Source organism: Acomys minous (assembly GCF_964271855.1).
Source record: "Acomys minous genome assembly, chromosome: 19".
Taxonomy (NCBI): Eukaryota; Metazoa; Chordata; class Mammalia; order Rodentia; family Muridae; genus Acomys; species Acomys minous.
Genome location: NC_140499.1, coordinates 20,028,824 through 20,052,346, shown reverse-complemented (window position 1 = coordinate 20,052,346; position 23,523 = coordinate 20,028,824).

Sequence of the window (23,523 nt, the reverse complement as noted above, 5' to 3'; positions counted from 1 at the left end):
GTTGCCGAAGACCTTGGCAACAGCCTAAGAAAGGTGACATCACTCAGAGGAGCAGCAGGAAGCAGCAGGTCTGGAGGAGAAAAATGATGAAAGGTGTACAGGATAGAGCAAGGCTGAGGGTGGGGAGACCAGAGAGATGGGGAGGCTCTGGAGGCACCCGGTTTTGATGGGGTGATGAGAGGAAGAAAGGCAGAGGCAGACACAGAGGAGGGTCGGAGCTGACTAGAGCGCCCACATGCCACCATCTCCATCCAGCCCCAGTCTCACCCCCTCCGGCCTCTGCTAACGATCAGCTAGCACACAGAGGTGCCATGAATGTGTGTGTTAGGTGAATGAGTAAGGAGTCTAGCTGGCTTCAGGCCCAGAGCTTCATTCTGCACACGAATGGAAACATCCAGCACTGTGGGAAACCACTCAGTCAACAGAGCTTCTCCCATGCTCGCGTGAGGGCGTGCAGTCAATCCCAGCACCCATGTAGAAAGTCCATGTAGTAGCGTGTGTTTACAATCTACCAGCTCTGGGAGGCAGAGACAGAGGATCCTGGGGACTGCCTGGCCAGCCAGCCTAGCTAACTAAATTAGTGAGACCGAGATCCCGGTAACAGATTGTCCCAAAAACCAAGGTGGGGCCGAAAAAGCAAAGTGGATGGCTCTGAGGAAACACATCTAAGGTAGACCTCTGGCCTCCATACCCATGTGTATACCAATGCACCTTCACTCATACAAGTACATGCACTCATGCACACATCACTCACACACACACACACACACACACACACACACACACACACACACAGAAAGATCCTGATGTTTATGTAAATTAACCAGAGCTTGTATGGACCAAAGAATCTAAACTAAGTTTTTGGATCTTGACAACTATTCTAGGCTTTTCCCTCCCTGCTCTAACATGGTGCTAAGAAACCTAATATCCACAAGAGGTGACACCAGTAGCAGAAACTGAGATGTGGGGAGAGTTTTCTAGGGTTCTCGTATAAAATTAATTCGTACCTTGCACTGGCAAGAGCTGCAATTAGGAATACTCTCTAAGCATTTTCAATTTGAGGCCAGAGTAAAAGTGAGAATTAATGACTAGACATAGATTTATTTGAGAATCACAAGCAAAATTATCACTAGAAGGCATAAGAAACACATCTTTGTGTAGCCGCCACCATGCATAAGGATGTTCCCGGTTTCTCATTACTTTAATGAAGCATTCTCCTGTCTGTGGGAGGTGGTTGACAGTGCGCTGCACTCAGCTACAGCAGCTCATGTTGCTGGGATCCCTTCACTTGCTCCTGTCAGTCACTGACTTGCTGCAAACACAGCCATATTCCTGGGCTGCTGCACCAGCAGCACCTTGCTTTTGGGCTTCTGATCCAGAACAAGTAGTGAGAATAAGTTTTATTACCTTAAGCTCTGCCAAGCTTCGGGTGTGTCTTTGTGGGTCTTGCATTACTTCTGAAACTTTTGCACTGTCTTGTCAACCACTGTCTCCAAAGGCAAGGGAAAGTCGTAATTAAAGCCGGGACATAAAGGAAGCACAAGAAACCATGGGTATCTCTACCTCTTGGGTTTTTTTTTTCTTTAGAATTCTTTTGTTGGCACACACCTTTAATCTCAGCACTCAGGGTCAGCCAGGTCTACAAAGAGAGTTCAGGACAACCAAGGCTACACAGAGAAACCCTGTCTCAAAAAAAAATTCCTTAGAATTCTTTTGTTAAAGACTTACTTATTTTTAATGTCTGTGCACTGTGTGCCTGCAATGCCAGAGGAGGCCAGGAGGGGGCATCAGGTCCCCTGAAACTGGAGTAATGGATCCTCAGAAGGGCCACATGGACGCTGGGAATTCAATCTGGGTCCTCTGGAAGAACCAGCCATGCTCTTAACCACTGAGCCATCTCTCCAGGCTCCCTTTAGACTTTTTAAGTATAAGGAGACACACCAAAGCCACCATTTGCTGTGGATAAAGCCAGACATTGCTAAATTACTAACATTAATAATAATATCTTATTTTGTTTTGTTTTTCAAGACAGGGTTTCTCTCTGTAGCCCTGGCTATCCTAGAACTCACTTTGTGCGCCAGGCTGGCCTTGAACTCACAGAGATCCACTTGTCTTTGCTTCCTGGGTACTGGGATTAAAGAAGTGCACCACTACCACCTGGCAATATCTTTTTTTCTTTTTCTTTTCTTTTCAATTTTTTTTGACATGTGATCTAGAAGATTCTCATACAAATCTCAATTCTAGTTACTAAGTGCTTGATACTATTTTGTAGGGAAGGACAAGGAATCTTAAAGTAAATATATACACTAAATTAATATGGTATATAACTACATTTAAATTTTATTTAAATGTATGCATATTTTGGAAAGGGCCTAAATCAACAGATTTAATCTGTTGGAGTCTGTAGTGATTAGCGAGGTACTGCTAAACAAAATCTATGCCCACCCAGAACCTGTGTGACCTTATTTGTAGCTAGGATTTTGGAAGTGTACTTAACTTAAAATATTGAACTATGCATACCCCAGACTATCCAGGTAGGCTCTCAATGACATGTTCCCTTATGAGAAACAGGAAGAGGAGAGACACAAATCCAGAAGAAAGATGGAAAGAGACAAGACAGAAACACAAGGAAGACATCTGTGCGGATATGGAGGCAGGGACCGGAGTTATCCATTGCAAGTCAGGGGCACCCACAGATACCAAAAGGTAGAAGGGGCAACGAAGGAATCCCCACGAGATCCTTCAGAGCAAGCATGACCCTACTGACACATTGCTTTTGGGCTTCTGGTCCAGAACTGTGAGAGAACAGGTGTTTATTATTTTAAGCCAACAGCTTGCAGTGATTTTCCACAGCACCCACAGAAAGTGATAGAGAATTCAGCGAGGGCCTTTGTCGGCTCATCTCATCACCAAGACAAAATGCTTGATTGACAAAAGCAGCTGAAGGGGACACAGGTGTGTTTGCCCTTGTGCTTCCCGGCTGCGTCCCACTGTGGCACAAAAGCACCATGTCCAAGTGACTGTATGTGGCAGCAGAAGGGTCCTGCAGTGTGGCTCGTTAGCACGGCAGTAGATCACAGAGCAAGGAAAGCTACGGTCCTCAAAATCCGTCTCAGGGTGGTCCTCCTCCACCAGCCACCATATGTGCCCCCAAAGGTTCCAGAGCCTTCTAAAACAGCGCTGCCAGCTAAAATCCAAGTGTTCAAACACGTGAGCCTGTGAGGAGCATGTCACGTTCGAACCATGGAACTGAATGGAGACTTTCATCTCATTGATCATATTGGAAAGGGGTTCTCAATCTTGCCTTTAATGACATGGCGTTTCAAAAATTGTTCTCTTATCTCCCAATGAGTTGGATTTTTGTTATGCACTTTGTGAGTTCATAGTGCTAGGAACTGAAACCAAGACCTTGTGGGTGCTAGGCCTACTGGCATGGGGGAAGGAGTAGATTTATGTTATACGTGATTCCCCAGTCAGTATAGAAGATATGGGCACATCCTAACCCTAACCCTAACCCTAACCCTAACCCTAACCCTAACCCTAACCCTAACCCTAACCCTAACCCTAACCCTAACCCTAACCCTAACCTATCAGTACATAGACAACATTGGCCTGTTGTCTGCCTGGGCAAAATAAACCTCCCAATGCAGTATCTAAGTCCTTGACATCCTAGACTCTGGAGGCTTCCAGCTCACTCTCCCTATCCTATTTTATGCCTAAACCCTTCATTGCCAAGCCTCCTCCCTCCACATCTGTCCTGCGTGAAGTATAATCCACAATTCTTATACAAGGGTTATTGTCTTTCAAGCCGTTGTAGGCAACCCTACCTCACAACCTATAAACTTCTTGGTGCCATGGCTTGGCTAAAAGGAGTCTCCTGCTCATCTAAAGGTGGATTCTCTCCCTGTACCAGATTCATCTGCTTTATTTGGTTTCTAGAACTCCCTTCCCCCCCCTCTCGCTCTCGCTCTCGCTCTCTTTCAAAGACGGTCCAACCAATGCTCAGTTTACCACTGCCTCTGCCTTCAACTTCTCACAATCCACAATCTTGGAAGCAATGGTTAGCTTGAACTTTCTCACCTCTCATTTACTGTCTGACTATTTAATAATCTCACTTAACTGCACTATAAATGTTTGTCTTCTTACCTAGCATCTCAGTGGCTTTCCATGCTATTGAAGCGTTCCTGACACACCCTTTCCTTCTCTTCCTGTGGACTGAATGCTCCCCTCAAAACACACAGATTGAACTCTCCACCTCCAACGTGGTAGTATTAGCAGGGGAGACCTTTTGGGGTGGCTATGTCATGGGGGTGCAGCTGCTACAATGTGTGGCCTTGTGTCACTGGGAGGCAGGCTAAGAGTTGCAGATCTGGATGTAGAACTCTCAGCCACCTCTCCTTTTGCCCTGCCCCGCTGCTGCTGCAAACAGTCAGGACACAGCTGCCATCTCAAGGCAGGATGAGAGAGAGCCTCACCCATGGGCTTGGTCTTAGACTACTCAATTTTCAGAGATGAGAGAAACTTGTTTTCACTATGAGTCTGCTGTGTATTTTTAGAAGCCCAAGCTAAGACACTAGGACCTTTTAGTCACTGTGTCTCCTAAAACTTCCCTCGGCCATTTCTTCTCATCACGTGCATTTACAGAGTTTTCCCCTTGGTCTCATCTTTTACTCTCACCTGTACAAACTGTTCCAAAATTGTCCCCAGCCTAAACTCTTTGCCTGGAGTTAATGGCCATCTTTGTCTGAGTACTTCAGGCTCAACATCAAACTGAATATTTATCATTTTCCTCAAACAGTCAACATGCCATCTCAGAGAGTGGTGCTCTTGATTACCCCTTCATCCACTCTGTTCTCCTAACTCTTCTCTTGCCAATGGCTCTCTCTCCCAGTCACCAGTGGGTATCCTAGGACAGGCTCTAATGATTCCCCTAGACCACTGCCTCTTACATAGTCTCTTTCTACCTTTGACTTCAATCCTTCCACACCTAACCTCTGTGTACCAAGCAGGGATACTCTTCCCAAAATGAATACCGTTCCTTCCCCTCAATGGGTGAGCGGCTCCCTGTGAACTAACCACCACTTAGTATGACCTGTAAAGCGATTGGACAGCTGACTTCTGCTTCCTGCTCCACCCCAGTGTGCCCTTCTTCTCCCTCTATGATGGCTGTCGCCTCTGCTCTCATGCTAAGCAGCTTGCGGCCCTGCATGAAATGCTTCTTATTTCCCTCTCTGACCTCTCTGGTGATGGCGTTAGGGTTGAACTAGCTGCTCTCTACCAAAAAAGAGCCCTTCCTGTCCTGCAGCTGCTGTTCCAACTCATCTTTGATGAAGTCTATTCGTCTCTTCATCTGAAGGGTTCCACCACAACCCCAACCTTGGACCCCACACATACAGCACCCAGGCATCCTTTCTCCTCATTCTCTACGGCACACTTCTTCACAACCGCTGCCTCAGATGTGTCCTCAAACCAGCCAGCTCTCTGCAGGCTCACAGAGTAAGCCCTTGATTTGTCTGTATGACTTTCAGGGTCAGAGCTGGCACTGCAGAAATGCAAAACCATTTTGGCAGATATTTCCCAACACCTGCTCATCTGAAGGACCAGTTGGTCTAGCAGTTCCTGAGGGAAAGGGACATTGTCCCTCACCCCCACCCCGTATTCATTACACCAAGAAGGGAATTCTTTCCCAATAGAGGAATCTCACAGATAGGACAATAGCTAGTGGGTGTGTGTGTATGGGAGGTAGGGGATAGAACGTGTGAACACTTGGACACAAGGAGAAAACTGATCTAATGGGAGCGGAAGATGAAGGAGATAGAGCCAGGCACCTCAGACAAGTTCTGACTGTGGGGATATGAAAAAGACTGTGTGACTTGTTTCCTACAGCTTCTATAACAAATAAAACACTTTTCCTGCCTGAAATCCACCAAAAAAAACCCTCTTGTTTTACAGTTATGGAAACCAAAACTCAGACACTGTATCCCACAGGCTATGACAAGTCTGTCTTCCTCTGTGAGAAAGACTGAGGAGCCAACCCTCTGCCTGCCACACTCAGCAGGAGGCCTCTGTCCAGCTCTCCAGCCCCAACTGCCACATAGCCCCATCAATGCCTGGATATTGGGAGCACAACGAAAGCACTATGGAAACCAGGAGCTTCAAGCACACAGGGTTGGCTAGTCAATAGAAAAAAATGTGTAACCTGTTTTCTGCCTGGAAGGCTGGGATTGAATGTTGTTGATAACCTGGCGACCTATCTGTGGAGCCAGGTTACACCTGACTCACCTAGACTCTTAACCCAGACTTCCTCTCTAGACTTTTATCTTCAGCCTTGTTTCTCCATCAATAGAACCCATCCCTACAGGAGACGTCACATGTACTTTGTTGCTTGATGACCTCTGTGCTAACTGTATGACAGGACCACACCAGCTCCTTCCTTAAGCTATAGAACTCATCTTTATGGGAGAGGCCACATGTGGTTTTGATGTAGTCGTGCTTTGAGCTTTATTGTGCACAAGGTATTGAGTTAATTGTCACCAGAAAACGTTTTTCAAAATTGAACCATCCTTAAATATGCCTAATGCCAAGTGTAGTGGTGCACACCTTTAGTGCCAGCATTAAGAAAGCAGAGGCAGGTGGACCTTTGTTAGTTCAAGGCCACCCTGGTTTACATAGTGAGTTTCAAGACAATCAGAGGTACATAGTGAGACCCTGTCTTAAAAACAAACAAACAAAAATAAACTGCCCTGTGTCAGACTGTCTTAGTTAGAGTTTTATGGCTCTGAAGAGGCACCATGACCACAGCAACTCTTATAAAAGAAAGCATTTCATTGGGGCTGGTTTACAGTTCAGAGGTTTAGTCCATTTTCATCATGGTGGGAAGCTTGGCGGCACGCAGACAGGCATGGTGCTGGAGAGGTGGCTGAGAGTTCTACATCCAGATCTGCAACTCTTAGCCTGCCTCCCAGTGACACAAGGCCACACATTGTAATTAAGAACACATCTGTCAAGGCCATATCTACTCCAACAAGGCCACACCTCCCAATAGTGCCACTCCCTATGAGTCTATGGGGACCATCTTCATTCAAACCACCACACAGACTGTAGACATTTGAACCATCATCCACTACTGAGGCATGTTGAACTGGATTTTCTTCTTGCCTAGATTAGATGGTTACTCTGCCAGCCATAGTATTTGCAGAGACCCTCCAAACACACATGAGTACAGAGTCCCAACTGACAGAGCTACCCAAAGACTCATTTTGTGTGATTTAGCCACAAAGAGGAAATTTTTATTTGCCTTTATGCACATAAAAAATGTTTTATGAGCCTAGTATATACTTTTTCCTTTTTTTTTTTTTCTTTTCTTTCCTGTTTTATTTTTATTTTTGTTTTTTTGAGACAGGGTTTCTCTGTGTAGCCTTGGCTGTCCTGGACTCACTGTGTATACCAGGCTGGCCTCGAACTCACAGTGATCAGGCTGCCTCTGCCTCCCAAGTGCTGCACCACCACACCAGCTCACATAAATAATTTTAATAGCAGATAGACACTGGCCTCACACCTATCCCTGAATCTTCTATGAAGAAATGAGATTTTCAAACCAGTTGTCATAGTGTAGAGTACCAAGACACATAGTACTTGCATGACCTTGATCCACTTCTTAGGCTCTGAGTTCCTAATTATGTGGTGGGTCGTGTGACTCCCAAGACACTGGCAGGACTGTGTGCCTCCTTCCTCCTTTCACAACACTAATTAATAATGGCACTGTAACCCTTGATGTATTGTCACATGGCTGCTAGCTCAAACTGCTTCACAGAAATTGCCTTTTTCAAGCCAGTCATGATGGCGCATGTCTGCGATTCCCACATTTAGGAGGTAGAGGCAGGAAGATCAGAAGTTTAAGGTCAATCTCCAGCTACATGAGACTGTGTTTCAATAAAACGTCTTATCCTTTTGTTTCAAAAACACTCCTATGGATTAGCAACTACAATGTCATGACGATATTAAAATGAATAATTAATTTCTAAGATCATTCAAAGAAAATTTAAAATATAACCATCTGACTAAAAAAGAATCATAATCTATTTGCACATATGTAAATTGTGAGTGTAAAAACACATAAAGGTTTTCGAAGTTGCTACTTGCGTCTTCGTGCACAGATGACTATGTCTGCATTCAACAAATGTCTTATAAAAATCTCTCAGGTATCAAGTAATATTCTAGGCATAAAGAGTCAACATTGTGTAGAGAATGGGGACTGATTCTGACATGAACTCTGGTGCCCCATATTTGACCACTTCCCCTTGGTGAGGAGGCCTAATAGCACTCAGAGAAAGAATAGGGAGGCTACCAAGATGAGACATAATAGGCTGTGACCATATGGTGGAGGAGAAGGTCCCCCTTCTGTAACAGTCCTAGGGGAGGGGAATAGGGTGAAAGAGGGAGGGAGGGAGGAATGGGAGGAGACAAGCAAGGGGATAACAATTGAAATGTAATCTGAATAAATTAATTACATATATATAGAGAGAGACAAAGGCATTGTCCCCAAGTAAAGAACTATTAGTAAAAGGCGATTACTTGTTTGTTTGTTTTGAGACAATGTCCATCCATACAGCCCTGGCTGTCCTGGAACTTACTATGTAGACCAGGCTGGCCTTGTACTTCTTAGAGATCCAGCAGCTTCTGCCTTCAGAGTGCTGGCATTAAAGGTATGCATCTTCACACCTAGCTAAGCCATACATTTTTAACAACGAATCACCCTTCAATTAGTACGCTGGAAACAACAACCACCAAGTTGGTGGGGGGGGGGGGGTGGCGAGTGAGAAAAAGTGAGAAAGTCTTATTTTAGTTGGAAAAGACAGGGAGGCCTGAGCAGATGTTTGAATAAGAAGTAAGACATGTGGGGCTGGAGAGATGGCTCAGTGGTTAGGAGCACAGATCACCTCTTCAGAAAACCCAAGTTCAGTTCCCTACACCCTGCCAAAGGACTCACAACAACCTCTAACTCTGCTGCCAAGGATCTGACTCCCTCTTCTGGCCTCTTAGAGCACCTTGTGTGCAAGCATATCTAATTTAAAATAGAGGTTCTTTTTAAAAGCATATGAAGAAATGAGGGAAGAAATGAATAATCCAATTTAGCTGTATTGAATAAATATGAAGAATCGACTTGTGAGGCCATTGTTATTAGTGGTAAAATAAAGGTTAAGATCCTGCTTGAGGCAAGGCAAGCTTAACGCTGCTGGGGGAAGCTGGACGCTGGAACTCTATCCACCAGGTTTACAATTCTTCTATATGTCTAAACATTTCACTAGGTACCACCATCACTAACAAGTATCCTGCCTTGGAGTTCTGAGAAACCATCAGAAGTCATTAGCCTGGTCAGGCCTTATTCATTTAGTCTAGTCAAAAATGACCTTCAGAAGTGGGGATTCCTTCCTGGGATTCCTAATTCTTTTGTGTATCCATCCTCCATGCTAGAAAATCCTTTTTCTGCAACTCTTTAAAATGTTCATGCTCTGAGATAAAATAAGTCCACTTGTGCTAGAGAAAATTGTCTGCTATAAAGCAAGACTGTGTTTTGTGTTTACAGGCCACGCAGACTTCCTTCTTCCTATTGGGTTCTCTTTCTCATAACTTTTCAATTTGTACATTTGACTCATTCAAGAAACTCTCCATTCTGCTCTTCTTGACCTTAATAAACTATGATGCCCACAGCTCAGCACTGGGTGTTAAATAAGTGAGTAAGAAATGAAATTTAAAGCTGGGCATAATGGCACATTCCTTTAATCCAAGCGCTTAGATGCTGGAGGCAGGCAGATCTCTGTGAGTTCAAAACAGCATGGTCTTCATAGAGAGTTCTAGGCCAATAAGGGCTACATAGAGAGACCTTGTCTAAATAAACCAATAAACAATAGGATGCTAGGTGGGCAGGGTGTATTATCACTTAGGCTGCATGTACAGCATTTCACTGGACATTAATGCTACAACAATCTGATTCACCATATTTTATTTTATTTTCTTCCTTACACATCCTTTCTTCACTGACATGACAAGTCATTAAACCAAGTGACCTAAGCATTTATTCTTTTTTGCATATATAATATAATTTTATTTGTACAAATATAATTAAGCCAGTATTAACAATAATTGAAGACTACTAATTTTGGATTCCTATTCTATTGGGGTTTTGTTTTTGTTTTTGTTTTTTCTCAAAGCATATTCATATTACACCTCAACAGTTATCTCAACCCTTGTAACCTCCCATTCCTACCTCCCTCCTGCTTTTACCCTACTCCCCTCCCCTATGACTGTGACTGAGGGGGACCTCCTCCCCCTGTATATGCTCATAGGGTATCAAGTCTCCTCTTGATAGTCTGCTATCCTTCCTCTGAGTGCCACCAGGCCTCCCCATCAAGGGGACATGGTCAAATATGAGGCACCAGAGTTCGTGTGAAAGTCAATCCCCACTCTCCACTCAACTGTGGAGAATGCCCTGTCCATTGGGTAGATCTGGGTAGGGTTTCGATGTTTACTGCACTTACCGTCCTTGACTGGTGCCATGGTTTGAGCATTTACTCTTAACCAAGGGACAGCAAGACAGAGAACATCACGTCTTTTCAGCAAGCCACCAGGTACCTACAATGCTTTCCTGCCAGGAGAGAGGTTTCTTGAGCTACTTAGAGAAATTGGTTCTGATGTCACTCATCTAATACATTCAACAGTAAGTCAGCTGACTGTATTTGTGGCTGTTAGGTAGGGTTCAGAGGAAGCTGAAAAAAACCACGCAGGCACCGATCTCAGTTAGATATGGACGGCTTATTGAATGCAACACCCCAAGACTGACCATGGTCAGGGACACAGAGCAGACTCAGGAGGCAAACTGTGACGATCAACACTCTTTAGACACAGCTTATAAAGGTAAAAATCGCAATTAGCTCACATGGAGGGGGAGGGGGCCAGTGAAATAGGGTAGTCACCTCTGACTCAAATTATTTTTGCTAATTAGGCAAAGCAGTTTTAGGGGACCTTTAATTTGATTGGTCCCAAATGGAGCTTATGGTTAGGGCCAGCTAGCTGCTTTTATGGCTAGATAATTTCTAGGAGTAGCAAGGCCATAGAGTATGCTGAACATAAACATAGCTTTTGGTCAACTTAACCTTGCACAGAGACCTTTCTCCTATATCAGCAACATGCTTGAGATGATGTGGCTGGTAAGCCTGAAATAAAAAATTTCTGTAGTTATGCTACCTAAAAGGAGCAGGCCTCGACTGTGGCCCTGTCTGTTGGACGTCTCACCACACCAGAAAGGTAAGGGTATTGTGTTTACCAGCTTTACAGAATGCTGCAAGATCTGGCTAAAACCCCTATGGTACCATCTGATGAAAGTCTCTGTGGCCACGCTACCCAAGTCACTACAAGATATGAAATGCCACTGGAGAACACTCCCTTGAAACCCAGTCTCCTGGTTGTAGGTGACTTTCTGTGCCCTGTAACTAGTATGTCACCCAACTGTACTTTCAGACATGCATGCCGAGCGCCAGTAAGGCTATCACCCAAAGCTGAGAAGTAGTTTTTCTAATGCTGCAAGCTCATGTACAGGGTACCAAAATAGCACCAGAAATACTATACCCATATTGCTTTCTCCCAGACATCTGACACTTGTAAAACTCATGCCAAATTTCTTGTCACATATGTGTCTGGGAGCCTCCGTGCTGAGAGGCATTTCTTATCTCCTGACATTTCAGAGCTGCACGGAGCTAGACAGGCAGAGACTCCTTCAAAAAGGCAGGAGACAAAGGCAAGCATTCTTTGAAGGTGACCTCTGTGGCCCTCACTGGGAGAGGACATCCTGGCACATCTGTAATCCCGGAGATACTCCAAATGTTGGCGTTTGCAGCTTTCAGTTGGTAGCAGCTGTAGTGCCCCCACTCCCCAAGGTCACCTAGAAAGAGCATGCACTGCAGCCGAACGGAAAAATGCTAACTGCTGGCAGACCGACCGCAAGATTCCCCCCCACCCCAGGTGCTTGGCAGGATGCTCTGTCCCAGGTGACAAGGGCAAACCCTCGCCCCCTCCCCCTTACAATTGAAGAGCTGGTGTTATTGATGGCTGGGATTCACTACCCTCAACAGAAGCAAACTGTGATTTTAGATCAAGAAACAACAGTAAAAAAAAAAAAAAGCCAAGTGACTCCCTTCCATTCTGACCTTGCCTGCACCACCTAACAAGGTGAGGCATGGACAACTAGTCACCAAGAGCAGGTGCTTCCAGTGAGAGCCCCCTTCAACCATGTGTGTCAGAATAGCCTTGCTTTTGTATTTTTTTTTTAATTAGAGTCTTATACAGCCCAAGCTGGTCTTGGACTCACCTTGTAGACAACAGTGATCTTGAATTCTGGGTCTTTCTGCTTCAGCCTCAGGATTCTGGGAACTATGGGCGGGGGCTACTCTGCTGGCTTATGCAGTGCTGGGGACCAAACCCAGGCCTTCATGCTTAGTAGGCAAGCACACACCCTCCCAAGAGAAGCGCATGCCCAGCCCTGACTGTAGATGTGGATTCCCAGGTCCTATTTCAGACTTTTGCATTAGGTCCTCAGGCAAGTGGGATCCAAGAATTCCCCCCCCCCCAATGATTTCTTTTTTTAACTTTTCATCCTCTTGGATACATTTTTATATGCATTAAGGCTTTCAGAAACTTAACAGAACTCTCACATAAATTCAAATACACAAACTCCCAGCTCGCCGGGAGGCTCTCTGGCCATGAGCCTCTGTTAGAAGAACGTGAGTCAGCCACTCTAAACTTAACCTGGCACAAGCAAAGTGGCTCGTGCTCAAAAGGAAGGAAGGCGCTTCCTGACTGACTGCCCCCTCTCTTGTTTGTCCCTCTCAGTGGCCTCCCTTGCTCAAGCCCAGCTTTTGGAATAATCTACACAGCTGTATGATGCTCCAGCACCAGCCACCTCCCATTCTTTAACACTCGTTGTTAGATATTTGTGGCTGCTGTAATAAGTTTCCACAAAGTTAGTGCTATTCCGGAGGCTAGAAGCACAGTCCAGATGGCAGAGAACTAAACTAGAGGTCTCTGGAAACTGCCCTGGTCCCTCCAGAGGTTACGTGTAATGAGAGGACTGGTTTCTTATCTCTTCCAAATCCCAGCAACCACCCACTCTCTTTGGTTCATGGACCCCTCCATCTTCAGACACCACACTGCTTTTCTGTGACTATTAACCTCTCTCTCTGCCTCTCTCTTTGCCAAGGACCTTTGTGGTTATTTGGGGGGACTTCTCGCTGACTATTTCATTTATTTATTCAGTGTATGCGTGCATGTGTGTGAATGCATGTGTGTGTGTGTGTGTGTGTGTGTGTGTGTGTGCACTTGAATGCATACAAGAAAAAAAGCACATGCACATATTAAAACATATTTGAGGAAGTCAGAGGGAAACTTGTGGAAGCTGGTTCTCTCCTTCTGTCATGGTCCTAGGGATCCAGATCAGGTTGGCAAGCTCGGTGGCAAGCACCCTTACCTTCCAGATGAGCGCACCAGCTCTTCAAGATTCTTAATACATGATTACATATTTGACAACATCCACAAAGTCCTTCTTGCCACGTTAGCGGAATATTTTCCTGGGTCCCAGTGGCGCAGATGTGGACACTTGGGCAGGGTGCACCGCTTTTTGCCTGCCACACTGTGCACCTGTAACAAAGAGGTTGTCTTCAACAGCTGAGTTCCACCAAAGGCAGATCCTGAGGCTGGGATTTCAGGAAAGGTCTCAGGATTTCCAGCAAAGCACACAGGAGGCGGAGGGGGCTGGGGCGAGGGGACAAAGTCAGTCAGTAAGAAGAGAGAAGAGAAAGGGAGTCCACACACGGGAGACCACTGCCCACAGCTGGCTTACAACCTTCCTGTGACTACCCTCTGAGCCCTGTTATCTATTAATAAGAGGTACAACAGCTCCTGTCTCGCTGCCTGAAGCGGAGCTCTACAGCTGTAGAATATCCCTGGTGGAGATGGGCAGAGGCCTCAGACTGGTTCCATCCCACGGAGGGGTCAGAAGGCTGGCCATGTCCTAACCAGGGGGACTGGAGTCTGAGGAATGTATGGCAATGTGCCCTCAACACTGAAATGCCCCTTTTCTTTGATTTAATGTGTGTCCGTGGCAGCATGGACACACAAGCAATGGCTGTATGAAGCATTTTAAATAATTAAATCATTTAAGTGCCTACCCATAGGGGACTAGCTAAATACATGACAGCAGTATAATGAAATAGTCTACTATAACTAAATATAATATCAGTCTACATTTACTGATAGGAAAGCCAGTTTCTGACATAATGCTGAGTTGGAGGGTAGGGGACCGGTTAAAAATAGTAAGTATATTATCCTGTTATGTAAACTTGTATATGTATAGCATAAAGTATGTATGCATAGCAAGAGGTCTCAAAGAATGTTGGTCAAAACGCCAACAGCAGTCATTTCTAAGAAGCAGAACCTCACTCCCTTTAGACTATCTTCTTTATGTCTTTCTATTACAAAAATTATAACGTGCAATGTATTACTTGTTAATCGCACTATTATAAAGATGCTTTCTGGTTTGAAATTTCCATTTGTCCTAGAACTTATACTTCTGTGTAATTCTAATATGGTAATGTCAAATTCTCTTATGCATCCGTGCTTCCGTCTTAAACTACATGGGGCTAAGGATCAACCACTACATGGAATAATTAAGGTATATTTTGAACACAGCGGGTGTTTAATAAATATTTATCCCTTAATTGATTTTCTTCAGACTAAGATTTAGTAAAAAAAATAACACAACACACTAAAGAACTAGGTCAGAGAGAGCTTTTTATACCATGTGGCAGTGACTTCCCAGGAGCTATGAGGCCTTGTGTGGCCTTATCAGGCAACAGCCTGCCACTACAGGCAGGGACAGGCTTGCTGATGCACAGACACACCCACACTACCCCAGAGCTGCCACCGAGAGGCTGCACTTGCCTTAAATAGGACTAAAAAGGACGGCAAGTGAAGAGTGTTTCACAGCACAAATGAGATGTGTGGAATCTGTGTCAATCTGCTCAAAATTAATTCCACTTTGTCCCCTGAGACACTGGGCCTTCCTCAGAAGCAAGATCCACTTCCAGAGATGACCAAGCTGTAGAGAGCAAGGCAAGAGGAGAGTGAATCCTGAGGAGGGAAAGGAAGACTGAGGTGTGCAGGCTCACAGGCTTCTCTCTACCCCGTAGCTGCACTCCCGCTTAGGTCAAAGGGGGAAATGTCCCTCCTGTCTGGGCTGCGTGAGACTTTTCCATTGATCTTCAGAATCCAAGTAACAGGCAAGTAAAGAGAAAACATTGCCATGGACAAGTCCCAGCTGATTTATGTATTAAAGATCTGAAAGAGACAGCCAGGGGGGAAGGAAGGCACAACAGCAGAAATCAGGTGGGACAGAACAATGAGAATGTGTGTGCGTGGCTTAGAGGTGTGGCTTCTGGAGGAGATGAGATCTAGAAACCTCCTGTTATACGAATGGAAGTAGATAAAAATGATAATAAAAGAGAAAGACTCTAAGATGCTTAGTTCTGCATGAAAGTTGCATAGCCCACCCTAATAACTATTGAATTAAATAGTTTAGATGGGTAACTTTTACACGATGTGAATTATATGCCAATAAAGTTAGTTTTTAAAAGAGTATATGTGTCCCCCCCAAAAAAAAACCCATACACATGCACCTCCCTTAGCAATGTGTTGAGAGTGCAAAAATAGCTCAAGAACCATAAATGCTTATTAGGCCCCAACAATGCTCTTGAATTCACTCTTGCACAAAGACTGAGCCATGTGGGTCTTCTGTTCTATTTTGGAAACAAACATTTAGGAAAACACTCCTTAAAAGTGTGCATGCGTGCATCTGTCTGTGTGTGCATCTGTGCATGTGATGCTAGGCTCCAAAAAGTGCTCGCTAATCCAAAATACTCCTCCCAAAAAGTAAGGAAATGGAACTTTCTTCAGCGCTCCCATTGTTACAAAGCAGTAAAGAAGCTGAGGACTCTGGAAGCTTGATCTGGGGTCCACATCCAACACTTCCTGCGATTGTTTATAGAGAAAAGTAAGAGGGTAAACATGTTTAGAACACAGTCATTATGCCTGTGGCTCCATCCAGCTCTTCTGGTCTTTGGAACAAATCAGACTGGCACGGAGCCAATCAATCGCCCAGCTAACAAAAACCTCAGCCATGTAGAGTCAGCCACCCTGCCCTGGCCTAACCTGGAGCCTAATCAGTGTCTGAGGTGGCACAGCAGAAAACAATAGCTCTCATTTCCTGCTTGCTTACCCCAGGCATCAACCTGGGCTGCCACAGGCTATGGCAGTGAGATTCAAAGAGTTCAGATCTTAACTAGGAATTTTAAATTACTAGATGTCACCAGTGTAAATAACACCCATCTGTGAATCACATCAGAAATTTACGAAGTTAATTATGGGCTAGAGTTTCTCATACTCTCCCAGGATGGTGCTGGCGCTGCTATGTGTTAGGCGACGACGGGCTAGACATTTTACATATGGCATCTCTTAATTTTCACAATATTCTATTACTAGGGTAATCAGGACCCCATTTTGCAAATTTAAAGAAGCTGTAAACATGTAGGGAAAAGACACAGTCTGATATTAAAACAGTATCTGAGAGCTTAAGAAACCTCATACTTTACAGCCAACCCAGGGACTTCCTTGTTAGTCCCAAAGAGCCACTGCTGCATCTGTCCTTCCTTTGCTATCTGTCTTTTTGTAACAAATATCCTCGGAGTGACTTGTGAGACTGAAGTCGCCCCTGTGTGTTGGCCAGAGAGGACGATGCTATGCCACAGAATAAACTGGATCTCAGTAGCCCAATATGACAGAGATCCCTTGCTTGCACAAAGTCAGCTACGGGTGCTAGGAGCCCTTTGAGGCAGCTAAGAGTCCTCCTATTTCACTCCCTTACACCCAGAGCCCTCTTCTTAACAACTTCCCCCGCCCCCCTCAGCTTCATGCCTCAGCTGAGTCCAATCAGTGTTACTGGTATACATATGGGTGTGGCAGCATTCCCTGGGGAATGGGCCACCCATGCAAAGAAATATGACTGTCTCCCACTAGCAGCCATCAAATGTAAACAACTCCTAGGGGTCGTGAGACCCTCCCCCACTCCATGCTGTTATGCGGACCAGCTTGATCTTGTGCAGGCCACAGCTGCTGTGAGTTCCTGAAGGCAGGGGGCCGGTCACTGTCACCTACGTACATTTCACGGCACTCCCCTCCATCCTTCAACTCTTACGTTCTTTCCATCCCCTCTTCCATGATGTTCTCTGAGCCTTGGGAGGGGGCTTGATGTAGATGTCCCATTTAGAGCTGAGCACGTCCAGTGTAATAGGCCCCAGACCTTAGTGTGCCCAGAGACCCTAGCACAACCAATTCCACGAGGAAAGTGCCATTCAAGCTGTAAAACTCAACACGTAGACAATACCACCTGCTGAGCGGATGGCTTCCATCTTTAATTCCTCCTGTCTGCTTCCCCTGCTTCTCTGCTGCTTGTCTTTGTTGGCATTCCTCTCTTCCCCGTCTGTTCCTCATCCTACCCCCTTGCCTTATCTCAGCACCTGGCATTAAGGCACTGCACGGCTGCTGTTGAGTTGTGGGCCAGCATACAACTCCAGTTCCTTTGGCGACAACCATTAAAAAGTCCCCTAGATTATCTGCTTTTATTTTTATTTTTTTGAAATATTTTTAGTGCATCTAACATATCGTCTTTTTTTTCTTCTGCATGACTCAAATTAATATCCCTCTCTGAAAGCCCACCGTGTCTATGATTGCGCAGTGACGCTCTTTAAAAGCTCATGCTTACACTGTATGTTTTCTTTGTCTTTTATTTCCTATGACTCTCTTACTAATTTTCCTTCTTTTGGTTTCTTTTTTATTTGAAACAGGGTCTCATGCATCCCAGGCTGGCTTCCAACTTGCTATGAAGACAAGGATGATCTTGAACTTCTGATCCTCCTGCCTCTACTCCCCAAGTTCTTGAGTTACTGTCACCATGTTCGGTTTGATGCGGTTCTGGGAATCAAACCCAGAGCTTCATACAATCTAGGCAAATCATTCTGACTGCTGAGCTAAATCACAGCATTCATCAGTCTTCTTATGTAACTAATGTAATGCAATAACAAACACAATGTAATAACTATGGGTTTCTTACCCCAGTTAGGTGAATTGTTAGTTTTTTGAAGACGGTACATCATCCTCAGAGACACTTTGATGATTATTCTTTTCTAAATGTATCCATGAGTATCCATGAATATTGCCACCATTTCCACACACAGGAGAACATAGACCATAGAATCAACTAAGGAGGGTTCATAGGGGCTCACAGAGACTGAAGTGGTTATCATAGAGCCTGCATGGGTCTGTGCTCAGTCCTCTGCACATACATTATGGTTGTTAGCTTAGTGCTTTTGTAGGATTCCTAACAGTGGAATGGGGGTGTCTCTGACTCTTTAGCCTGTTCTTGGGACCATTTTTGTTCTACTGGGTTGCCTCACCCAGCCAGGATATGAGGACTTGTGTCTAGTCTTGTTGTGTCTTGTCCTGTTGTGTTGGAGGATTTTTTTTTCTTGCACTGTGAATACAAATGCTGACTTCTGTACTCATAGATATGGTTACAATCTGGACTTTGGGGAGCTGGAGAGATGGCTTGGGGGTTAAGAGTACTTGTTTATCTTCTAGAGGTCCTGAGTTCAATTCACAGCAACCACATGGTGCCTCACAAGCACCTATAATGTGATCTGATGCCCTCTTCTCGTATGCAGGTGTACATACAGATAGAGCATGGATTCCAATGAGGAGGTCTCAGGTGGAGACCAGAGAGAGAGAGAGAGAGAGAGAGAGAGAGAGAGAGAGAGAAAGCACACAGAGACTCACCTATGTGCACCTATGTTCATGGCAGCATGCTTCCAAATCAAAGTTGGAGAACACAAATATTTATTAATTTAAAAATATAATATAATACATATTACTGCAACAGTGTTATTCTGCCTCAAAAGGGTATTTGGTACTGATAACCACTTCAACAAAGATGAACCTTGAAGATAGTTTGTTAAAATGAAAGAAGCCAATTTAAAAAGTCCATATTGTATCTATTGTTCCATTTATGGGAAAAATCCAAGGATGAAAAAGCAAAGACATGGAGATGGAAGCAGATTTGACATAGATAGTGACTGCTTGATGTCTCCTGGTTTCTTCTGGGGTGATGAAAATGTTTGGGAGCTAGATCTTGATACATCATAGATATCATAGATAATTGTACATCATTAAGGATATTCTTAATGCCACCAAATTGTTTGTTTTTAAATGATGAGTGTTTTACCATAGTCAAAAAAAATTGAGCCAGGCTTGATAGCACATATACTTAATCCCAGTATTAGGAAAGCAGAGGCAGGTGGGTCTCTGTAAATTGAAGGCCAACCTGGTCTGTAGTGGATGTCAGATTTGCTTTGTTTATACAGTAAAACACTTTCCATTTTTTAAAAAATGAGCTTTGTGTGGTAGTACACACCAGTATGCCTAGCAACGTAGGAGGTAGAAGTGGGAAGATCAGGAGTTTGAAGTTATTCTCAGCTATAAAATAAGTTTGAGGCCATCCTACTATATGTGAGACCATTTCTTTTAAAAAGATAATAATAATAATAATAATAATAATAATAATAATAATAATAATAATGATAATGATAGTAACAATAAATTATTATAGAGTATTATATCATTATATAATATTTCATATTATATATAACAATATTATATTATTATATAAATATATATTTATTGTTGTTATTATTATTTAACAATTCCATTGTTTTAAAGACATAGTTTCACAATATTCTTCAGTTTAAAAAAAACCATTTTGATGGTAGAATGCTTATCAATACATACCTTTATAACTTGCTTGCAGTATCTATGCCAGACTTGTTTTATTTCTAAATTAGTGCTTTATACACTAGAATTTTTGAAAGATCTAAAAATAGAAGCCATTTAGTGAGTTCTTTTTTTTATTGAGTGGGAACAGCAATGCCCCTAAGTCAAGTAACACAAAGCCCCTAAATCCATTTCTTCGCTTGATAATGGAAGCTGATCACAAATATTTGTGATTAAACATCAAAAAGACCACAGCTCTCAGAAGTGTGAAAAACTTAATGTTCTGCTTTGAAAATCAATAAATTTTCAACATCCCAAAGAACTGCTGGCCTGGGTATTTGTCAGCATTGTACATAAATATAAAGATTTGTTCAACAAAATTTATGCTGAGTGCTCAATGTCAAATGCCATTGTAAGAGTTGGAAATATAAAAGTGATCAAAGCAAGGTTGCCATGAATGATTTTATACATTGCAATTTTATGTATGCCAAGAACCAGTGGGTAGATGAACAGGGATCCAGGGTAAGTGGTAAGTAAAGGTTAATAGCTTATCTTTTTCATCTCCCCACGTGGCAGTTAAAGCAAAGCATCAAGAAGGGTCGTCATGATGTTACCCAGTTGACTGTAAGTAACAATACCTAAGAAGCATCATTCTGGATACTTGAGTTAGTAATCACTACCAAGCTCTAGTTTATGTCTCCTCAATTAATCAGAAGAATGCATAAGTGCCTCTTTTCAGACTGTCCTCATTAGGAATGTAAACACTTGAGCTACAGAGCCCAGTATAGTGCACTAGAGTTGTCGGCCTGTGGATGGCTGTCCCTCTTCTGTGCAGCTATCATCTGATTGGGTAGACAAAATGCTCATCAGAAGTATTTAAGAGCAATTTTAGAATGGCATATGGCTAACCACATGTGAACTGATGCAGCACCAGTCGATCTATGAGAATGTGAGATATGACCAATTCACAACCAGAGACCTCACATAGTACCAACTGAATGTGGTGATTACAGAGGAATCTTTGGGCTCAAGCTCGATTTCAGAGACTGTATTTTTTTTCCTAGCTGCTTTTGTTCTAATGATGTGACATTTCCTAGCTCATAGTCTAAGGCTGTTTCTTCAAAGCCACATCTCTCCAGACACGTTTCTCAAGATTGCTACAGGAATGTCACCAAATGGAAGCTCAAGCACTGGGACCTGGGAGTACATATTGTAGAAGAGTGTTAATTCAGAACATGGCTGTTCTGGCAAGAGATCACATCCAAACATCTTCTAGGTCTGTGTGATCTGACTGGAATACAAACACACCTTTAATCCAGGAGACAGAGGCAAAAAGAGCTGAGTTCAAGGCCAGCCTGGTATAGAGCAAGTATCAGGTAAAGAAAAGCTTATATCCAGGTGGAGTGATATATGCCTTTAATCCCAAGCAAAGGTAAAGTTAGTTTGTAGAAGGAAGCACCCATGTTTGAAAATGCTGTCTAATTGAGTGGCAGAAAAGATGAATCAGAAGATTTGACAGAATAGGATATTCCCAACTCTCATAAGATGAGAGAGGAAAGGGAAGCTACTTCAGAGAGAGAGGAGGCAGTTTTACCAAGACAGTAATATTACAATGGTTTTTCAGGGAGAGAACTCAGACAAAGACAGAATGAGCCAGAAAATGTGAAGAAGCCAGAAGATTAGAGCAGATTACTAAATTAGTTTGCAGCCAAGAAGAGCATTCAGGCCAAGAGGGAAGCCAGATTAAATAAGCCAGCCAGAGTTGAGTTGAACCAGCCAGCCCAGAGCTCAGAAAGAGCAAGTAATGGTGAGCTTATTAAGCAGTAGGTCTCAGAAGCTAAAACATTCTAGGTCTACGTTAGACTGTACAGAGGCTAGAAGTTTCCAAGTCTTCACCTAGGTTAGCAGAAAAAGGTAGTAAGCCTCCTAGACAACATTGAGCCAGGAGAATAAAAGTTACTTTTAAAACATATCTTAAAAGGTTTCCAAGTTAATTTTATACATTCTCCTGGTTAAGCAGTTCTGCCTTAAATTAGGCCTCGGGAGGAAAACATTGATTACATAATTCAAGAGCATTTCCCAGAATTGAAGGACATAAATTTCTAAAGTAAAAGAGCTTGCCAAATGCCTGGCCTAATTGATGAAAATAGATCTGCAGCAAGACACGGCATGATGAAATGGCCCAATGCTGAAAACAAAGAGATAAAACAGTGGACTGTGAAGAGACTTATTTTCAAAGTCATATAGAAGGAACCGTGGAATCTGAGTGGTCTCAGACCTCTCAGCAGTAATATCAGAAGCAAGAAGATAAAGGAATAATTGCTTCGAAACAGAAGAAAGATTTTCCTACCCAGAATTTTATACCCAGCCAAACTATTAGTCAAGTTTGAAGGTGAAATAAACAGTGCCTTCAACACGCACTATTTGAAAAATGCAACATTCCACCAATCTTTCTGCAGGAAGCTAAAATTGTATTCAAAAGCTGGCAAGATAGTCCATCAAATAAAGGCACTTGCCACTAAGCCCAATGGCTAAAGTTCAATCCCCAGGATCCACACAGTTGAAAGAAAATGGCTCCAGCAAGTAGTCCTCTACCCTCCACCTGTGTGCTGTGGCACACACACACACACACACACACACACACACACACATGGGGGCGGGGGGAGAGACAGAGACAGAGAGAGAGAGACAGAGACAGAGACACAGAGACACAGAGAGAGACAGAGACAAAGAGAGAGAGACAGACACAGAGACAGAGACAGACAGACACAGAGACACAGAGAAAAAGAGATTAAAGATTTAAGGAAAGAGTAACATGGGGCAAAATAAGACATCAGATATAACTGATAAAGGATCCATTACAGGAGAGAGCAAAAGGAGCCTTCAAGATGGATGGTAAAGGGCAACACTGGACTGGAAGCTGTGCCAAAGGCCAAAAGGGGTCATGAATGATGGCTCAGCAGACAAGGGTGCTCATCGTCAGGGTTAACACCCTGAGCCAATCACTTGGGGCCCACATGATGGAAGGAGAGAACCAACTCCTACAACTTGCCCTCTGACTTCCCTTGGCCTTCTTAAACACACACACACACACACACACACACACACACACACACACACACACACGTAAACAAACAAAAACCTATGCATCCTTTGCTATCTAAAAGAGCAGAAACCAAGTCAGATTATTTTAAAAGAGATGTGCTGGGCATGGTGGCACACACCTTTCAAACCAGTATTCGGGAGGCAGAGGCAGGTGGATCACTGTGAGTTCAAGGCCAGCCTGGTTTGCAAAGAGAGTCCCAGGACAGGCAAGGCTACACAGAGAAACCCTGTCTTGGGGTTGTGGGAATGGAAAGACAGAAAGTCAGGAGAACGCTGACTGCTTCTGAAGAGTTTCTGCAATGATCCTGAACATTAGGCGAGTTTGAGGCTGGATTACATAAGATGGAAGAAGGCCAATTTTTCCTGTAAAGGGCCAGATAAACATTTTAGGTTTATCAGTCTTCATCAAGCAACCCAGTTCGTCTGTCTGACAGCGAAAGCATGTGTAGACAGTATGCAAACAGATGGGCTTTGCTGCACTTCAGCAAGAAG